The sequence below is a fragment of the Rhynchophorus ferrugineus genome, unplaced genomic scaffold, assembly GCF_030347505.1.
Source record: "Rhynchophorus ferrugineus isolate W39M unplaced genomic scaffold, kcgeb_rfMv2 rfM2, whole genome shotgun sequence".
In the NCBI taxonomy this organism is placed as follows: Eukaryota; Metazoa; Arthropoda; class Insecta; order Coleoptera; family Curculionidae; genus Rhynchophorus; species Rhynchophorus ferrugineus.
In genome coordinates this window covers 45,014,519-45,035,790 of record NW_027472581.1, presented here as the reverse complement: position 1 = coordinate 45,035,790, position 21,272 = coordinate 45,014,519, and the positions used below count along the sequence as shown (strand labels likewise).

At 32.6% G+C, this 21,272-nt stretch overlaps 1 protein-coding gene across 4 annotated transcripts in view; it reads right to left on the bottom strand.

The window, feature by feature from the left end:
* Positions 1-21,272, bottom strand: part of Akap200 (A kinase anchor protein 200) — a 272,973-nt gene that overhangs the window by 157,000 nt on the left and 94,701 nt on the right. The gene's annotated exons all lie outside the window — the stretch shown is intronic.

Genomic DNA, 21,272 nt, shown 5'->3' with positions numbered 1-21,272 from the left:
GAAAATAAATGTATTCTACAGTACATTTATCCATTTTAACAGGCTTATTCAACGCCCTTTCAATCTAAAAATCCCACTACGTAACACTACATACACCTTTACGGTAACCATAATTATTGGATAAAAAAAACTAAGACACAATAACCAACATTTGTGAAAACCGTCTACCACAAAATAAAGTTTCTGATATGAGAAAAGCAGAAACCAGAAAGGGATCGAACTGGATCTTTGAAAGAATTCATAGTTTAATTCACTGATTTCAATGATGGTAATAATGAGGCTTTTTGGTAAACTGTTTTCACAAAAGTTTGGTTGTTGGTTATTAGACTGGTCCAAAAGGTTACAGTAATCTCAGTTTATTGTTTCGCCAACTAGGACTAATCTACGGAAAATTGCTCTAATTTTACTGCTTTCAAACACAACAGCCGACACCTAGGTTTATAAATACTTAGCGGTTTTTTTATTGAGTATCGAAGTGGTGTACACAAGTCTTATCAATTGTGATGAAACATCCCACAATGTCGCTTTCGTCATTTTAAAAAACAGACTAGAATGTGTTTTTTAACAGTATTAAGTAATGCGGCACTCAATGAGTACTGACTGCGTCTTTAATTTTTTTATGTTTTAATAAAATATTAAATTGGCATCAATTTTTTAATTATTAATTATTGGCAATAGATGGTACTCCACAATCTTATTACACAACTTAATATATTTATTCTAATGATAATTTATTATTCAAAGAGGTTAGTTTATCAGGCAATCATAAAGCCCATTTGGACCTATGGGGTGTAAATATGGGGTTGATCTAAAACATCAAACAATCCAGTAAAAACAACGCACCCAAAGTAATACTCTATAGTTACCTATTCTTATCAATGATCTTGAAATCTAATGGATTTACGAAGTTATCAAATATTTCGCCGTAAAACATGAAATAAGGTTACTAAATCACAGCAACGTGGAAGCAATACAGCTACTGGATAACATGCAGGACATCAGAAAATTGAAGGGAATCAAACCACACGAACTTGTTTAGTGTATAACTGTATAGTGTAAAGTCTTAAATTTAGTTTAATTAGTTTATGGACTCGTCTTGCTTGCTCGACTTTGCTTGTGTTCTTGTATTAATTCAAGTACAACAGAACAGTAGTAATAAATTAAATTGTAAATTAAGGTAAATTAATTTTAATTCAAGTAATTAAATCTTGAATATTATTCTATAAGTATTTTTTCTTATTAGTATTTGCTGTATTTTGTACAAAATCCATTTTTTCTTTTCAAGAAGTTATCCTTAATTTTCACACAAAATTGGAAAAGAAACTCTACTGAAATGTTTTATTAAAAAAAGTAGCAATATATGACATTGAAGATTTACCAAGTTTAGTTTTACTTACTCCAGCATTTGAATTTGGCAACAATTGGACATAATATTAAGAAAATTAGAAGGCTATTAGTGAGTTAGGTGTTGATGAAATAATAACTGTAAATAATCATCATCATAATCATTGACATCTAAAATATTGCCTCGCTAGCTAGTTATTTACTCAATAAACAATACTCAATAAATAATTCTCTGATGTATAATACTTTTCTTAAAACAATCTTAATAAAGAATATGTTACGTTAATAAGTTGTAGTTATCAGCGAGTAAAGTATCTAACCAGAGACAGGATATAAGCCTGTAAATACCCACATTCACAGTCTTTGGTTGATTAAGTAAGGAATAAATTGATGAATTTGAATGTGTCGTGCAAGACAACACATTATAATGGCACACCCAGGATGCTTTATCATATTTGGTGCTCTTTATCACTAATTGATATCGATGCAGCATGATCTGTGACATATTACAATGCTAAAAAAATAAGTAGATAAATAGATCATCCAATCCTAAAAAATATTTTGATATAACCACTTTGAACTATGAAATTTTAAAGATGTGCTTTTTAATTTCAATAAATAATTATTCAAGGAGAAAATCAAATTATTACGACTAAATAATACTAACCAAACCAAAACTGTTGGTTTGCTTCATGCCAAACTGCAAAAAAAAGAATCTAGATACCTATTCAAATAAAAAAACATTATATTACTGTCTTTTGTCTATAACAATATTCCCCAGTTTTATCCTCTAGAAGCACGACGTAAACACGGACATTAAAAGCACTTTACACTTAACTTTCTGTCATTGTAGTATTCTTCGTATCCATTTCACAAGAGTTACGTAACCGTTAGGACGTTATAGAGCTATTCGTTCGCTTCTAATATTTGCATATTTATCTAAAATGTTACGAGGAACTTCAGCCTTAATTGACTAAACATCAAGAGAAACCTAACACAATTATAAATATTTAGTTTTAATAACATTATTATCATACACAATATTGGTGCAAAGCTATATATTAAACACAAATTAAAACAGAGAACACACGTATTTTATATTACCATATTCATTACCATAAACTGACAAAACATATAGTACAGCTATTCCACAAATAGTCACCAAATATATTTATAGGAGTCAGATATACCTAAAGGGTTCAATAAACTTAAAACAGAATAAAACAAAATATTTGAAAAACACAAACAATGAATTACTTAATTTTAACTGTTTGTTCTCGTTGAATCAAAGAACTTAATTATTTCTATCGGGTTACATTCAATAATGTATGAACTGCGAACGACAATAAAATCATAAAATGTGGTAAGACCGCTGGATTCGGCTAAGTGATGGCTAGTGGTGAAACAATGTTTCAACGACTTCAAGTAATATTCACACCAATTTGGCGATCACAAAGGGTAGAATCCGTATGAAAAAGCTATAATTATTCCTATACTGAAAAAAAGATAAACATTGTAAAAACCATTGAGGTTAAAGTTTTCTATGAATTATCGGGAAAGTATATATATATGAAAATCATACAAATGAGGCTTCAAAAAGCTTCCGAAAAGACTAGCCGAAAAAAGCGAAACTAGAGAAACATATAAGATGTGAAACATGCGCGACTGTCGCTTTTACTGATTTTTGGGCAGCTTTGGAAGCTGAACATATTCCCCTAAAAATTAATAGATTTTTCAAGCATTTTCTGATGATTCCATTAGCTGTATGCGAATACGAAATGATTTCAGCAAGAAGATGCCCTCTCCACTGCATTTCAACGTAGCAAAGAATGCAATAATGCCATTTTTTTAACCAGACATGGCGTTCAATATTATACTACACATTCCTTCACAACATGATTCACAGATGATAACTCTATACTCGTTGATATAGATGATGGGGCTTTTAGCATTCTCCATGATACAGTTCGCATTGCCGAGGTACATGGTGTGAGAATTAATGAAGAGGCCAAGGAATTGATAACTGACAGATCGTAAATCGCCTACTATTGTAAATTTCAACCAGTTTCAATTAAACCAAGTACAGTTCAAATACTTTAGGAACACAAGAGAAGGAAGCTACATCTACTGCAGAGGTAATAAACCAAGCGGCAGAAACTTTTACTTCTCTAAGATGATGCTTGTGCGAGAAAGGAAATATTAAAATCAATACTCTCTCAAACACTCAGCTTTTCAATCCCTGTGTGTGACTCCGAGACACTATGGACACTGTTGCAGTCTAACATCTGTAAGTTTGAGGTCTTTGAGGTTCGTTTAAGATACAATAATCAGTATAGAGTTGAGGAAAAATTCAGAAAAACGGATTACAATGTCTGTCGTATGAAAGGTGATGAATGAAAGGTCTTATAGACTTGGAAAAATCGACCGTTTGTGAAGACGTAACGAACAGCTTCGAAATGGATCAAGATCATAGAAAGCAATCTTAAAAATAGGAGACTAAAATTGTTCGAGTCGAGAGATTGCGGCCGATTGCTGTGAAATGTGAATATGAGGTATCAACAGCAGCAGCAAAAAAAATAAAAAAGAAAATACCCTTTTCCAAATGACTAGACCAAATATTTTTTTGTGTCAATTACCACTTACTTTAGATATGCTTAGTACCATCTTAATTTAAAAATTAATTTATTACTACTTCGTTGGTTATGTAGTGATAAGAATTGGTAATTAATCTTAGAACTTGTTTTAGCAGTGTTTTAGTAGCTGGTTTGATGTTATAGTGCAACCTCATATTGGCACCTAATAAGTCCAAATTGGTTTAATAATTAACTGATAAACCATTCTCTTTGATTTTAGGTCAAATTCAGAGTATCTTCCGACTAACAAGTATAACTGTTATACTACCAAAGTTGTGTTTCAGAGATTTATTAATATGATAAATCAAGGACCAATTCAAACATAAACATACACAATCAATTATAATAGAATTTATAGGAGATTTAAGATACAAGAACAAACGCGAACAAGAGTTCGCCGGAATACAACGGCCGATATGAATCCCAGGTGTGTGGTAATAAATCCTGCGCATAGCGACCAGCAAACAGTTTCCTATATTTCGAAATGCCATTGACGGATAGCATTGTTCTAAATAACTTTGGCAAAATCCATCGGAGCAATTAAACAAGAATTAAACTGTGTGAAAATTACAAACTATCTGGTAACGTCTAGTATATAATTGTTCCTTGTTGCAATAACATCAAAACGTAATTAGGCCTCTCAACGTGATAGAATAAGATTACACGCCAATGTATTTGTTTTCACGTTCGCTCGTAAAAAAGAAATTACCATATCATATACTGCGAAACAGTTTGAAGAATCATAAAATGTAATAAAACTTGCAAAATGTATGGTAAGTATATTGACGGATACTACTAAATATATTTTACTTAGAATATACAAATAATCTCTTGGTGGTGATTAAGGTTATAAATACCAAACTTGGAGACTAGTAATCAATTGTTTAATAAGTATTATAGTTCGATAAGATACTACGTTATTAGGTTCATCGTTTTACTTTCCTAAATTCAGTAGTGATTTTTCATCAACATGTTTGATGATGTTCTATGTAAATGTATTGTATGTAAATGTATGTTCTATGTAACTCATTTATATACGAGGGTCACTCTTTAGATTTCGGGAATTGGCAACACTGTTGTCATGTGAGTCAATCTGACGGTTCCATCGTAACGTTGACATTTTTGACGATATACGTACTTAGAACATTTTGCCGCACGGATGCTATTTGTTTATTTTATATTTTGTTTTGTTTCGTCTCCGTAAAAAATGGAACTGAATCGTGAACATTTTCGTGCGATATTTTTTTACGATTTTCGGCGTGGATTATCACAACAAGAGTGCATCAATCAACTTAATTTGACTTTGGCGATAAAGCTCCATCAATAACCACCGTGTATCGCTGGTTTTGTGAATTCAATCGTGGTCGTAGTTCGATGTCCGATGAGTTTCGCGAAGGTCGTCCAAAATCGGCTGTTGTGCCAGAAAACATCGATGCTGTGTGCGAAATGATTAAGCAAGATCGTCATGTCACTTATTGTGAGATTGAGGCATCCCTAAGCATTAGTTACACCAATATATATGCGATTTTACATGAACAATTAGCTGTGCGAAAGTTATGTTCGTGTCGATTTGTACAAAGAAATGCTTAAGAAATTCAATCGCGGTGCTTCGAAAGACTTTTACAAAATCGTACAGGTGAGGAATCATGGATATATTCGTATGAGCCCGAAAGTAAGCAGCAGTCCACTGTATGGATGTTCCAAGATAAATCAAATCCAATAAAAGTTGTACGCGACCAAGCACTTCAAAGAAAATGGTGGCCTGTTTCTTCGGGAAAACTGTTCATATTGCAACAGTGCCTCTAGAGGATTGTAGAACAGTAAATTCTGATTGGTACACAACCATTTGTTTGCCAGAAGTCTTCGGTGAAATAAGGAAAACAAACAAGAGACGCCGGATTGTTCTTCATCATGACAATGCGAGCTCTCACACATCGGCTCAAACAAGAGACTATTTGAGCACTCAAAACATCGATTGATGGGTCATCCGCCATACAGCCCTGATTTGGCACCCAATGACTTATTTTTGTTCCCATCCGTGAAGAATAAACTGCATGGTCAACGATTTTCATCGGCCGAAGAAGCTATCATTAGCGTTTAAAAATAATGTTTTGAAGATACCTCATTCGGAATGGAATAAATGCTTTGAAAATTGGTTTAAGCGTATGCAAAAGTGTATCGATCATCGTGGCGAGTACTTTGAAAAACAATAAAAATATATTCGCAGCTTAACTATTTGTTTTTTTCCTATTCCCAAAATATAAACAGTGACCCGCGTATTTACAGTTACAAAGTTTAGGTGTACAGCTCTACAAAGGAAAAATCGTAAGATCGTGTAATAATGGTATTCTCATTGTGTTTGCGTGCGGAGTTATCAATAAAACTTATCCCCAATCCAATCTCTAAAACCTCAGAAAGAGCCTTGAGAAATCTACCTGTATATCCAATATAGCTAAGTCAAAGTCACTTGCTTTTAAGTCTCTACTATTCTCCATCATATTTTATATCCTGCAATTTTTGTATTTATAGTTTTTCTACAATTATATATTCCCTATGCAAAATTTTTATTTACACCATTATATTATATGTAGCTTTTAACTTTAATATATTTGTATCTATTATTTATAAACTCCTTATTCAGTTTTTATATACCATCTATAATCTTCCTAAACACTAGAGTTTTTAAGTTTGCGATATATATTTTTACACATATTGAACTTTTGTGAAGAAAGTATCTAAAATAAATGCAATTAGTTTTAGTTAAAATGAACTTTCACGTTCAATCAGAACGCTATACGGATGAAATTGCTTTGAGTTCAATAGTTCAGCAACCTGGAAACTAATCAGAAAAAGAATATCCAAAAAGTGCATTCACACCATAATCGTAGTCAAAACACAATATATGATTTTGGAGTTTTTTCTTCTTGTTCCAACATGACCCGCTAGAACCAAATGGTCTTTTGCTGATGTCGCCTCGGGTTCGGGATAGTGAAGCGGGCGACAGAGCCCCTGGGTTACGACTGGGATTGGCGTAGTTGGTTATCAACCAAGGTTTGTGGATTGGTAAGGATTTTATCAAAGGCGCCTAAGGAGAACCTTATACTGAACATGTTCGTGAAGCTCTTCACTAACGGGATGCCTGATTCGAGGTGAGTGTTGAACCTCATAAATCATGGGGCGTTGAGTAACGCGCGGACTTTTTGGATTGGAACACTTGGAGTAGTTCAAGTTGTCTCTCAGAGACATACCTGTACCACAGCGATGCTCCGTAGAAGCAAATTGGATGGACCAGCATTTTATACAGACTCGCTTTCTGGGGGATTGGGAATTTATTTCTTCTGCATAGGAGTGGACTATATACGTCGTTGCCTTTGCAGATAACGTGCTGTATTTGGGCTCACCACTGGAACTTGCGGTTGAACCGGAGACTGAGGTATGATACCACAAACGGAAAATATTACGATGGCTACATTTGCTGATGATACTGCGATTATAGCTGTCGGAGACAATAGTGAACAAACCTCACGAAAATAACAACAGGCAAGTGACAATATAAATAATTGGATACAAGCTTGGATATATAAATAAGAATTAATGAAAGTAAATCTATATATGTGCAGTTCACCTGTAAACAGACCGTACAAGCACCCATAACATTAAATAATACTATCATTCCATATAGCAACAACGCTAAATATCTCGGAATTAATCTCAATGCAAAACTTCGCTGGAAGGAACATATAAAGAAGAAAAGAAAAGAACTGGGATTGAAATATAGGAAAATGTACTGGCTAATTGGAAGAAAATCACTATTATCAGTACATAATAAGTTTCTATTATATAAGCAATTACTGAAACCTATAATAATTCCGAACAAAATCCTCAGAGGTATTGTGGGTGCACCCAAATACTATAGGACTGATTACCTACATCGAGACATTCAGATACCCACAGTCAGTCAAGAAATCAAGAGAATTGCAAGGGGGCATGAGGAAAGACTCCATTCTCACACGAATATTGAAATATTACAACTATTGGATACCACCAGAACAGGACACAGACTCAAAAGAATCAAACCATCTGATCTTGTGTAGTGTTGTGTAGTGAGGTGCATATATTAAAAAATTCAGCAGTGACATGTATAAACATTATTTCACCAGAGACTGAGATAGGGCCGCTGGGTCTCGATGGGACAAATTGTAGGTTAGACGGAAACGACTAGTAACAATATATTAATTAAATAATAATTTAAAAAATTCAAAACAATACATGATTTGGGTATGGAATTACCTTGCCACTCATCGTATCTATTTAATGACCTCAAGCAATTCAAATTAAAGCTTTTGTTGAAAGCATTTGAGTGTTTTAACAAACTGTTCTATAAAAAAGGCATAACAAAATAGAAAAGTGATGGACGAGTGTAGAATTCAATAAGGAACATTACACAGTTACGCCAGTAAATAGACTGAGTAAAACGGATGTCTCCTGGGATGGTTTTTAAGTAGGTCAGTTAATAATTGCCAAAAAAGAAATGTTTTAAAAAATAGTACTACACTAAATGTATCAACCTCAGAGAGTATAGAGTACGTACCTATAAGATCTATGATATATTGTCGAAGAAAGATTAATTGTACTTAAAAATTATTGTTTTATTAGTTGAACCGCAGATAAAAAATACGAAAAGTGAATGTTAGAGCTGAAAGAATGTGTTACAAGAATAATTTAATTATTTACTCACAACATTTTTGCAAAATTTTTGGTAATAGTTGTTGATAAGAACCTGGTCTAGGTAACTGTTAAAGCTATTTCACTGTTAGATTTTATTTAGAAAGTTTTCGATAAATTTAACGTTTGACAACAATGCATTTTAGTGGGTGCATGGTTTAATTTGTGAATGACAGGTTTACTTTGTAATAAAATTGATATTGAAACCAACACTTATATTAAAGGGTTAAACAATTTGAATAAGCTCTAATGTGTAAAATTACAGTTTTATAAAGTGCGACTAATTTTACTGAAAGGTATCTAGATTACGTTGAAAATAAAATATACTTTACATAATCATGATTATTATTTGACGTCCTAAAGACAAAAAAAGACGAAAAGATAAAAATTACAAAAATACGAAAAATATATTAATTCATGTTTTCAATGCCATATGTCAATAATAGTTAAGCCAGTGAAACCTAGAAATCAGAGAAGGCGCCAATGAGTTACTCATCAAACAAATTGTAATTGCACTTAAAGAACACAATATCCTTTTTACAATATTTCTCAAAACCTGCAAAGTAAAACAAATACAACTTTCACAATTTTGAAAATGATAAAAAATTCTGATAAATTATCTAAAATAAACAAATATTTCGATTTAATTTACTCACGTATTACATTGTATTTAAAGAAAGGTGATCCATCATATTTTTGTAAAAAAATAGCATATAAACATACCGCAAGTAATATTTAACATTGTACAAAACGTATATAAATACAAATATTAGATCACTAAATTATTTTCAAAATTTGTAGTATTTAGTTATTCAATTTAAGAGTTTATATTAATCAATAACATATATGATATAAGACTCATGGCTTTTTCGATTATTTAAAAAACCTTTGATCAGTCAGTGTGTAAAAAAATGTCGTTAGTATTTATGATCACTTCAAATACTATATATTACCGGATGCTCTAACGTGTTTATTGATTCGTGACGTTTAGAAACAATACAAAGGTCAATATTTTTTTGTATCTCAAAATGAAGCTAACGCCTCCTTGATATATTTGTGATTTCTAATTCACTTTGGAGCCAAAATACCGGATACCGGAAGATATGGTATCCAAACTCTCCATCAACAATCCAATAAACAAATAGAAAGAAGACGAATTTATTGCAGCCATCTCCTATCGGATATGAAGTTCATAAATGACAACATGACGTATCAATCGTTTCCTGTTTTAGCATCAAAACCGATGACCTCTAATGTAATAATCAAGTATCAATTATACCTGGTTCCAATAGTAATTCTGTCCTGTAATCGTAGACGTTGATAACGGAATAAAATCAGTAGTTTAAACAGGCGGCTGTCAAGTGACATTTTGTTATCAGTAAGTACACGTGGCGTCAAATATAAAATAAAAAATACGTTCTTTTCGACATACGGCTGTATATAAAGAAAATTACCATCGATAACCAACACGTGTTACATAGATTTTAAGATGCAGATCATGTCCCACGTGTACATTAAGTTACTTTAACTCGCTCTGGGAAAATCAGCCCGATCCGGCAACACCGTAAAAACCAAGGGCGGACGCTAGGAACCTACCATGTGTATGAATCCGTTTGAAGGAACATAAAAGCGGTGACGAATGAATGCGACGAAAATGTTAAAATTAGTCGAAGGGGAACGAACTATGTCAGTGTATTGAGGCGATGCGTTGGGTGCAATACACTTGCAGGCGTCAAGGTTATGGATGGATATCATTAAATAAAATGGGGAATGGGGCCGCTAGGCTCGTCTAGATAGCTCCGCGATAGGGCGGTTATATTACAGTTGGCGATGACATATGACTTGTTCCTATTCGCCTGCTTCAAAACAATTAATCCGATCCAAAATAACGTGACGCCTGTTTTGATAAGTTATAAGTTATAAGAAAATCGTCTATTTACTATCTTTCAAATATGTTATAAATTCGAGTAAGTTCTGATATTGGTAGGCTACATTGGAAGCATCATATTGGACAAATAAATAAAAATCAATTATACTGGTTAGTCCGAAGATATTCCCCACTTGACCTAGAATCACGGGGATTAATCAAACAAAGGTGTAAATCAGTGCTGCCAAAACGAATTCCTCAATTAATCACCAATGCTTGCGAAGAACTGCACAATGACTTCGAAATCAAATAACTCCACGAAGCTATCCAAGATTTCGACGTCATACATAAAAAAGTTAAATCACACCAACACGGAAGCAATACAACAACTAATATTGAATCAAACCAAACCACGCGAAATTGTACAAAGTATATAAGTGCTATTTACTTACACATTAGCTATAGTCTAATTTTGTTTTATTTAAGAAATACATGTTGATGTATTTAACCTGCACTCATCTTGTTTGTTAGTTGATCCAGATACAAATGAAACATTAATAATTAATATTTATAATTAAAATTGTACTAATCGTACCGCAATGTCTCTATCTTAAGTAAAAAGGCTATCAATTACGCTTAATCTTAATTAACTGAATAAACTTTCTATTTTTTATAGCATTTTTATTAGATACACTTAGTACAATCTTAATTTACAATTAATTTATTACTACTTTTCCTATGTACTTGGATTAATTAAAAAGCAAGACGAGTACGAGAAAATACATCAGTATGTATTCCTCAATTATAAAATTATAATTATATATTAATTATTAACTTATAGTTATAGTTTACACTAAATGTATACACTTTATATAAGTTCGTATGGTTTTGTTCGCTTCAATCTCCTGACTTCCTGCGCGCTGTTCAGCAGTTGTATTGCTTCCACGTTAGCATGATTTAGTAATCTTCTTTCGTGTTTCAAGGCGAAATCTTGGATAACTTCGCAAATCCATTTGATTTCCGGGTCATCGTGCAGTTCTTCATTGGTTACATAACCATAGGCATTGGTAATCAATCGAAGAACCTTGTTTTGACAGCGTTGTTTGACTAGTTGATTTGAATTTTTAGTGCAACCCCATATTTGCACACCATAGGTCCAAATTGGCTTTATAATTGTATTATAGATCAACCTTTTTGATTTTAGATCAAGTTGAGAGTATCTTCCGACTAACCAGTATAGTTGTTTTATTTTGGTTCTAAACACATTAGAACACATTGCTTTTTGTCTAACGTGATGCTACTTTATAATTTTATGATAAAAGATTATTTGACATTTGGTAACTCTATTAATCAATAATATGTCAATTGCTTTTGTTTAAGAAATTTTAACTTAACATTAAGCAAATCATCAGATCATTATTCTCCACATACATTATTATATAGGCTATTCTTTAATTACATGAGACAATCTCCACCACTATTTAACCCATCTATTTCGGCCATATAAGAAAGTATAAGAATTTGTTGAAGTCATCCAATCCTGCCCAAATAAGGTATCTATTAAAATTATAAAATTATAAAAATATATAAATATATATATATATAAAATAAAAAAATAGCGATGATAAGTTTTAACGTTTTATTAACAACCAAAAGTGGACCAGCCACTCAGAACTTCTATATTATGACCTTACCTAAGAATAATGAACACAACCAATATCTTATGCAATAAATGAATGCCGTTAATTTATAAAAAAAATGACGAAATTATGAAAATGAAAAAATGATGAAATGAACGTGAGGTTACAATTGGCAATACATCGTTTTTATATATATTTTAGTAAATTATTTAAAGTCACCGACAAGTGTTAATAAACCCGTTATATTTACTAAAATCTCATTTCATTTTACATCAGTATTATTCTAAAGCTACATTTGAACATTTCACTCTACCATCAGTAATAATTCACTCAAAACATTTTATGTCAATTGGATATTCAGGTGTATTTGTTTATTTTGTAAATAGATAAATTAAATGCCCTTAAAGAGTTATTTACTTAATTAAACATTTAACATTCTAAATATATATTCTGAATCCTAGATGTATATTGATAATGGTATCTTAAAAAAGATATAAAAATACGAAATCCTTTTACTATCCGTTTTTGAAGACACTTCAAAGAAATAATTCAACAATTACACATTAACAACATTGAATAATACAACACTGAGAATATGAATAGGATAATATAACATTCTATGTATTTTAAATATGTTAAATCAAAAAATACATATCGCCTAAAGTAGAACAAATTATATTTTTAAGATATTTCTTCATTGACGTACAAGAAAAAAACATCGCCAATTATAAAAGCTGATTTTCTTGAAATAATGGAAATGTATTAGCAACATTATCAAGAGAAAAATGCCTGTAGTCCGCGCATTTTGTTTTTATTAAATATTCAGAATCTTGGAGTAAACCAAGAGAGTCCAGGTAGAATGGATGGAAATCGAAGTCTTCACAGATTAGTCTAGAGAATCCATCCCAATCAATTAAAATTTCTAACTAAATACGGCCCCTTTTGTCAGTGCACGTTCCTTAGAATTCCGTAAGTTCCTTCGGCTCAAAGAATACCACAGATTCAATTAAATGGCGTGGTCATATCAACCTATAGAAGACATTCGTGAAAGTGGAAAATTGGATTCATTTGTCTACGCAAATAAATAAGATTACTAAAAGCTACGAAGCCACCTCTGTCTTTTATCCTTGCACCTGCAGAAAAAGCAAGTTGTCTCCACCAATCAAAGTTCTGCTGTTCGTATATATACGAGTCAAATGAGTACATCAGCCCAGAACAGATGGACAGATGACCCCATAGCTTGTCAGAAGAATCCAAATACATCAGGACTAGCACTGCAATCGTTCGGGAATACATCAAATCTATTTTCGAAAAACTCATTACAGATGCAGCACAATCCCATAATTCCTATAACAGGTCCTTGCCAGAGGCGTTGCTGCCTAGCAGCTAACCTTTCGGCATATCCCCCCCCCCCAAAAAAAAAGGGCTTATGGGCAAGGAAAATTATAACCCCATTTCTATATAAACAAGGAACTTATCAATTGATCATCATGTAATAAAAAAAGGTATCTACTAATGAGAGGGCAAACAATGCTTTACTTATTTATTTCAACGATATTGTAAAAAATAAAACAGTAATGTTGGTTAAAAATACTTTCAATACCCTTTAGTAGTAAGTGAACTGAAAAAAAAACAACATAAATAATTGTAATGAAACCAAATTCAACTTACTCAACCAGAACAGTTGCATACCAAAGAGAGAAAAAACAATTTCCGTTATTATGCTCAAAAAATCAATATTTACGAGAATAAAGAAGCCATCCAATCTAAGGATGATCTCCAGATGCGACACAACGTCTCAACCTCGAAACCACTCTAAAATGCGAATATCCGTCGCTCTGGCATACCAAATTGCGAACGAACCCTTAACGGGCCATCTTACTCGCTGTACATCGTATTACGTAGAACCTATAAATATTTTACCGGCTCTTTTTTGCTTGTTTATCTCTACGCTCCACAAATTCGCAAATTCTGCGACAGTCATTTATTTGGCAGGAATGTTTTCGCCATCTGCAATAATAAAAAGTTGTACACAATTTTATTTTAGATGTGCACATTTTAACATTGTTTAGGTGAACAAAATACTAAATATTTAACTTCACGAAGCATAATGAATGCGCAAAAAATTATGAAAACCACCATAAGAACTTACTTTTGTCTCTGACAATTTTAACAATTTTTATAAGTATATTTGCTTATTGGCAACATCATGATAGTCTTTATCACTAAATGTATCTGACATCATCTGTCTCGCCTCGCGACCGCAGCCATTTAAGTCTCGGAACCTTCTATTCACATGCTCGTTATCTATGATCTTAATTCATGCATTTTTGGAACTGGCCATTATCTCTTCCACCAAGAAATTCGATTTTTAATCTGCTTCTTGAATGTACATTCATTATCAAGTATCACATTTACAATAATTCGAGCTTATAGAAAAGTTTCGACGACAAAAAAACAAGTTTCGACAAAATTTTAGTCTTAGTTTAGATTAAAATATTTCCGTCTTTCCACGCATCCTATAGGCTAAACTATTAACCGTAAATGACATTTTCTCCTTCTCTATTACTGATCCTAACTATTTGAATACTTGCAACATTTCCCCAATTGTTGCCAAAAATACAGTTAAATAATGTAAATATTTATATATATTTGAACAATTGTTAACATTCACAGAAATAAAATCATATAAATTCAAAGAATACAAAATATAATTAAAAGATAAACTTAAAACAATTAATATTAGTGGAGAAAATTAGTGTCAACCAACCAACAACAATAGAAATAATAATATAAAACAGGAATGATAAAATAAAAATAAAACACGGACTACTGAGTCATTTTCATTCAGTTTACCGTAAAACATTGATGAATGAATTTTTCTCGAAATAAATCAATATTTGTTTTATACAATTATAATCTCTAAGTAATTACAAATAAAAAAACACTTATACGTTAATGTTTCTCTGTATTGTAACTTTACATTCAACTTCATTCAATTCCTAGCGTTGCGCATAATGCATTTGTCTATTATTTACTCGTTTAACGACAATGCTGAGTCATTCCTGTGATAAATAACATACAACATTGTAGAACAGAGAACTTTTAAAAATCACTTTTTGTACTGTTCTAAAAGTTGGTGTTAAAAAATATAATTAATCATACATATGAGTTATCTTGAAAATATCGATTTCTTCCTTTAAATTAAGGTTGTTTTTGAACAACATATCACTTAAATGTATTGACTGTTTATCTACTACTCTATTGAACATATTGTTTCAGTTAAATGTTGTATTGAAAACTACATTTCATATCCAGAATTGTTGTAAATGGTGTAATTATAAAAAATTGATACCTGTTCGCTGACTTCGTCCCGATCTATCTTCAAGATTAACTGTAGAAGTTTTTTTTATATAGTACCTAGTAAAAACCATAACGAAAACAATATTGATTCTCTATGTTAACTTAGATATGAGCCACATAATAAAGACATATAAGCATATTTTTGAAGGTGTACAGTTGCAACATGCTTTGCATCTCTTTTCTATGATCAAAATCCATCACGACCAATTTTGTTGTTTTTGGGTGTTGTTAAAGATCCTGAAATATCTAACTGGCCAATCTAGGCGAACCTGAGTTCGTAGTTCTTCAAAATGTTTTAAAAGCTCGTTGAAAAATTGAGTTGCGAATGAATGAGATTAGATTTATAACCAATAACAGCAAAAGCTTCAAAAACAATTCTGTAGCAAATTTTCTCTTTGGGGTTAATTTACAAGTATCTGCAAATGCGGTTATACCTATTTCGCAGGAACGTGTTTTATATAATTAAAATGAAGCTAGTCATAAATCGTCCTAAAAAATATACGAAAAAGTCTCGTAGACCATAGCTCGGATATGAAAAGGTTAAATCAATTCGCTACTATCTATCAGCTACCATTGTAACATATCAGTTTAGGAAATGGAAAGCATAGCCTCATTACTGTTCGAAATCAGTTCTGCACCTTAACAGCTTGTGGGCCGAAGCAAAACCAAACCAAATTAAGCCTACGTTTCCCGAAATAATTGAAAATATGGAAGTATGAAAGGCGACAAAATTAATTTAATAAATACACATTTTGTGTGTTATTAAACAATTATTAACACTTGACTAATACAATTTTTATGTAGAAAATTAACTTTAATTGATTTAAAAAATTCTATATTCACGATACATAATATCTTATACAGTATTATTGTATATAAAAAGCTTAATTATTAGTCCAGCCTATTAAATAAAACTCAAAAGAAATTTTTTTTTTTTTTATTATTACTCTTCGTGAGTCCACAATCTGCCCTATTGGCAATAAGTATTTCTTCTGTTTATATTATATATACATGGCATGTAGAAAATCACTTCATTAAGCAATCTTCTGTATAAAATATTATCTTAATTAATTAGTCTTATTCTAATGCTTATTCTAAACTCTACATATGTCCAGTAATCAGATCAGATGGTGTTAAACGTTTTAGTCTACGCACTTCACTATCACGTCGCATATTTAGCTGATTAGCGAGTACATTGGGATGCACTGACACTCTTTCGAAGTACTTCACACAAACACGTTGGATTACACTCGTTATAGGTTCTAGAGGAATATCGCGTTGTATCACTTTATTTGAAATATAGTACGGAGCATCAACAATGGCACGCAACACCTTATTTTGGAACCGTTGAATGATGGATATATTGGATTTGCTAGCGGTACCCCATAGTTGAATTCCATATGTCCAAATGGGCTTGAGTATAGACTCATACAGCAATACCTTGTTATCTAATGATAACTTGGATTTGCGCCCAATGAGCCAATACATGTGATATAATTTTAGTCCTAGTTGTTTCCGTTTAGAGAGTATGTGCTTCTTCCAGGTTAGGCGTCGATCTAAATGCATACCAAGATATTTAACATGGTCTGCTTGGGGGAGTTGGCGATGATTGATATTTACTGGTGGACATGTTCTTCTACGCAGGGTAAACGTTATATGCGTGGATTTTGATTCATTGGCTTTAATGCGCCATGTCTTCAACCATAATTGTATTTGCTCCAGGTGGGTTTGTAGGTTTATTGATGCTGTGACTGGATCTTCATGGGATGCTAAGATTGCTGTATCGTCTGCATATGTTGCCACAGTAGTTATTTTTGTGGTGGGCAGATCAGCCGTATACAGAAGATACAGTACTGGACCCAGTACACTACCTTGCGGAACTCCTGAATATATGGGATTTAATTCGGTATGTTCATCGCCTTGATTTACAATAAAATGTCTGTCAGTGAGATACGATTCTAGTAGCTGATAGTCCGGATGAGGGAGAAGTTTCTTTAGTTTAACCTGCAAGCCCGTATGCCATACTTTGTCAAAAGCCTGAGATATGTCTAGGAAAGCAGCCGAACAATATCTTTTGGCATTTAGGTCAGCGTTTATTTGGTTTACAAGTCTATGCACTTGTTCTATAGTCCCATGCTTATTGCGAAAGCCAAACTGATGTTCTGGAATAATTTTTCTTTTTTCTATTATATAGTTTAGTTTTTTTATGTATAACTTCTCGAAAACTTTCGAGATTATTGGTAATAAACTTATAGGTCGGTAGGAGGTCACATCTTCTGGTATTTTTCCTGGTTTAAGTATCATTAATATTTTAGCTACTTTCCAGATACTAGGGAAGTAATTAATTCGTAGCATAGCATTAAATATATATGTTAATAGTTTTATAGCCTTTTCTGATAGTTCTTTTAAAATTTTGCCAGTAATTAAGTCATAACCAGGAGCTTTTTTAATATTAATCTCTCTCATTATTGTATGTTTAACTTTTTTGACCGTTAATTTCTCGTCCGGTAAATCCATTTGAAATGGCGAATCTAGAAAGCTAGTAATTTTATTTTCGTCATCTTTATGTAGCTGAGACTGGAAAGGTTTAAAAACATTTTTTAAGTGTTTTGAGAAAATGTCGGCCTTCTCTTTATTGCTTCTCGCCCAATTATTTTCGCTTGTTTTAATAGGTGGGTTATGCTGCTGGGATCTCCTAAGCTTTTTTGTTGCTTTCCACAACGAATAGTCTGTAGCCTCAGTTGATGTTAAGTTTTCTAGGTATTCTTGAATGCCTTGGTTCTGTTCGATTTGGATTAGATCTCTCAGCTCTTTTATGGCCCTATTAAATTTTCTTTTATTCTCTTCAGTCCTTTGCTGTTGCCAATTTCGTCGTAACTTTCTTTTTTCTGCTATCTTTTTCTGTATTGTACATGATATATGTGTATTTTTTCTTGGAAATGTTTCAATGTTGGGAGTCGCGGAATATGCTGCCTCCTGTATATTTTTTGTAAGATTTATTGCTGCTATTTCTATATCCATTTCAGTTTGTAACGGTAAGTTTAGAGAGATATTTTGGTCTAAGTTTTCTCTAAATGAGGGCCAGTTAGTTCTATTATTGCACAGAGAAGGGGGTTTATCTTTGATGGTAATTTTTGAAGAAATTGTTACTATTATTGGTGAATGATCAGAAGACAGGTCGAAACATGATTCTGCTTGACACTTTTTTGGATCAATATTTTTTGTAATACAGAAATCTATTGTATCTGGTTTTTTATTTCTGTCTGAAGGCCAATATGTTGGTTCACCAGTAGAGATATGTTGTAAGTTATCTATCCTTATGGCTTTGAGCAGTTCTCTACCTTTTGAGGTTATTATTCTTGAACCCCACATTAAATGTTTTGCATTATAATCTCCTCCTGCTATAAATCTATTACCTAGCGTACGGAAGAATTCTTGAAATTGTTCTGCCTTGTTGTTATGTTTGGGTGGGCAATAAATCGCAGAAATTGTTAATGGTCCATGGGCTTCCTCTATGGTTATACTGGTGGCTTGCAGGTAGTCTTTGCGGAATTTTTCTTTTTCGAAATGCTTTATATCATCTCGAATTATTATGGCTGTACCTCCATGTGCTTTATTATCAGGGTGATTTGTATGATAAAGCTTATATTTAGGAACTTTCAAATAATTTTTGTCCGTAAAGTGTGTTTCGGAAACCATCATAACGTCAATATTTTGTTCAATTACGAACATTTTTAGTTCCCTGGCATGTTGTTGGAGCCCATTGGCATTCCAGACGGCGATTTTGTAGCTATTGGTTTCAGGCATTAGGCAAGTTTGCTTACGACGGTTGTGAGTAGACCAAGCATCGTACTCATTTGATCCATTAGTTTGGCCATCATATTTTCTAATCTTGAGATGTTGCTAGTTTCAGTAGGTTGAGATATTGTCTCTCGTTTTTGTGCTGAACAATTTTCAACTATTTGGGCATAAGTTATGTCTGGTTGACTTGTTCTGTTGGGTAGTGGTAGATTGGTAGTAGTGGATTGTTTTTGTTGATGCCTTTTTTCCCTTAAGGCAGGATAGAGTTTCTGCTGTAGTTGCTTGTGAACTGCGCAACCCTTGTAGTTCGCTGGATGATTTCCGTTACAGTTGACACATTTCACTTTTTCATCGCGAACTTTACGAGTACAATCTCCTGTCTTATGTTCTCCTGCACATTTTACGCATCTATATGATTTGCGACAGTAAGTCTTTGTGTGCCCGTGCGCTTGACACCTTGTGCATTGTGGTATAATTCTTTTTATATGTGGTGGTTCGCATTTAATAATATTATTTTCCAATTTGGTGATTTCATACACCGCCTTATTGTTTCCATTAGGTTTTATGTCTATATAAAACATAGGCAGAGGTTTTTTTGTCGTGTGATGTCGTATATTGTGAATATTTACGACCTCGTGGCCTTTTTCAGCTAGTGCTACCTTGATGGTGTTAAAGTCCGTCCCGTGATGTAATCCTTTTAATACGAATTTAAATGTTCTCTCGGATTTTGGCCTGAATGTATGGTATTGGGTGTTTCTTTCATCTAATTCTTTTATAAGAACTTTAAAGTGATCCGCTTCGAACAATTGGATTTTAATTGTTTCATAGCTCACTGTTTTAATTGTGTAGTTCGTAGTAATGGTTTTTAATAAATCATGGATGTTTTTTATTATTCCTACCTTATAGACTGTTATTGGTGGTGGTTTGGGAACAACTTTTTCAGGGCTTGGTTGTATGTTCTCTTCAATTTCTTCCGACAGGTTGCTAAAACTGTTTTTTGTCTCTATCGGTTTCTGCAACCAATAGTCACTGATTCTTGTTTGTTTCCTCGCGATTTCTTCTTCTGGACTTCTCAATCGTTTTTTGTTAACGACTGTAGTCCATTCTGATGGTGGAGTTTGCGTTATTGCTGTTTGTTCTAATCTTATATCAAAGTGTGCAGGTGATTTGGTTGAATCGCTATTGTTTGCCATTTTTTAATTTTTAATATTTTATTTAATTTACTTCCAGAGGATAAAAAAAATAAAATAAATACATTGTTTATTTCACGCACTTCATTTTTCACTTACGTTATTTTAGCACTAGTTTTTTACTATAAATACTATAAATGAATTTCAAAAGGACTGTTGTAAAATAAGATGAAATTATTTTAAACACTAATAAAAATGAGATGCAGACCTTTTGTCTGGTCACGTAAACACGTATTCACTACACTTTAGGTCCATTGAGAGACGGATAGCCGCATCTGTTATGCGTTTTTAACACTCAATTAAATAACCGTAATAAAATACTGGATTTTTTTAAAGAAAGGTATCTTTTTATAGCTTGGACCGTATTGAAAATACGTCTTCACCCTACGAAGGTTGGAACTGAACTCTCAAAAGAAATAAAACATAAAAATTCGTATAAGAACTAAGAAAAAATATAAAACGAAAATAAAAATCTAAACAAAACAGTGCTAAGTAACAGTATGAGTCCATCATGGCTGTTGTTGTTTTATTCACAAACAACATATTTTTATTGCTTTGGCAAAAAATAATATAAAATGTCTATTAAATGACTAATAAAGTTTTAATAAAGAATTACCCCACTGAGTCATTTTAAAACAATTGACGACTTCTACGAATGTTTTCATTTAGCTTTATATAGAATACAGCGTTTTCGCTATTTTATCTCGTT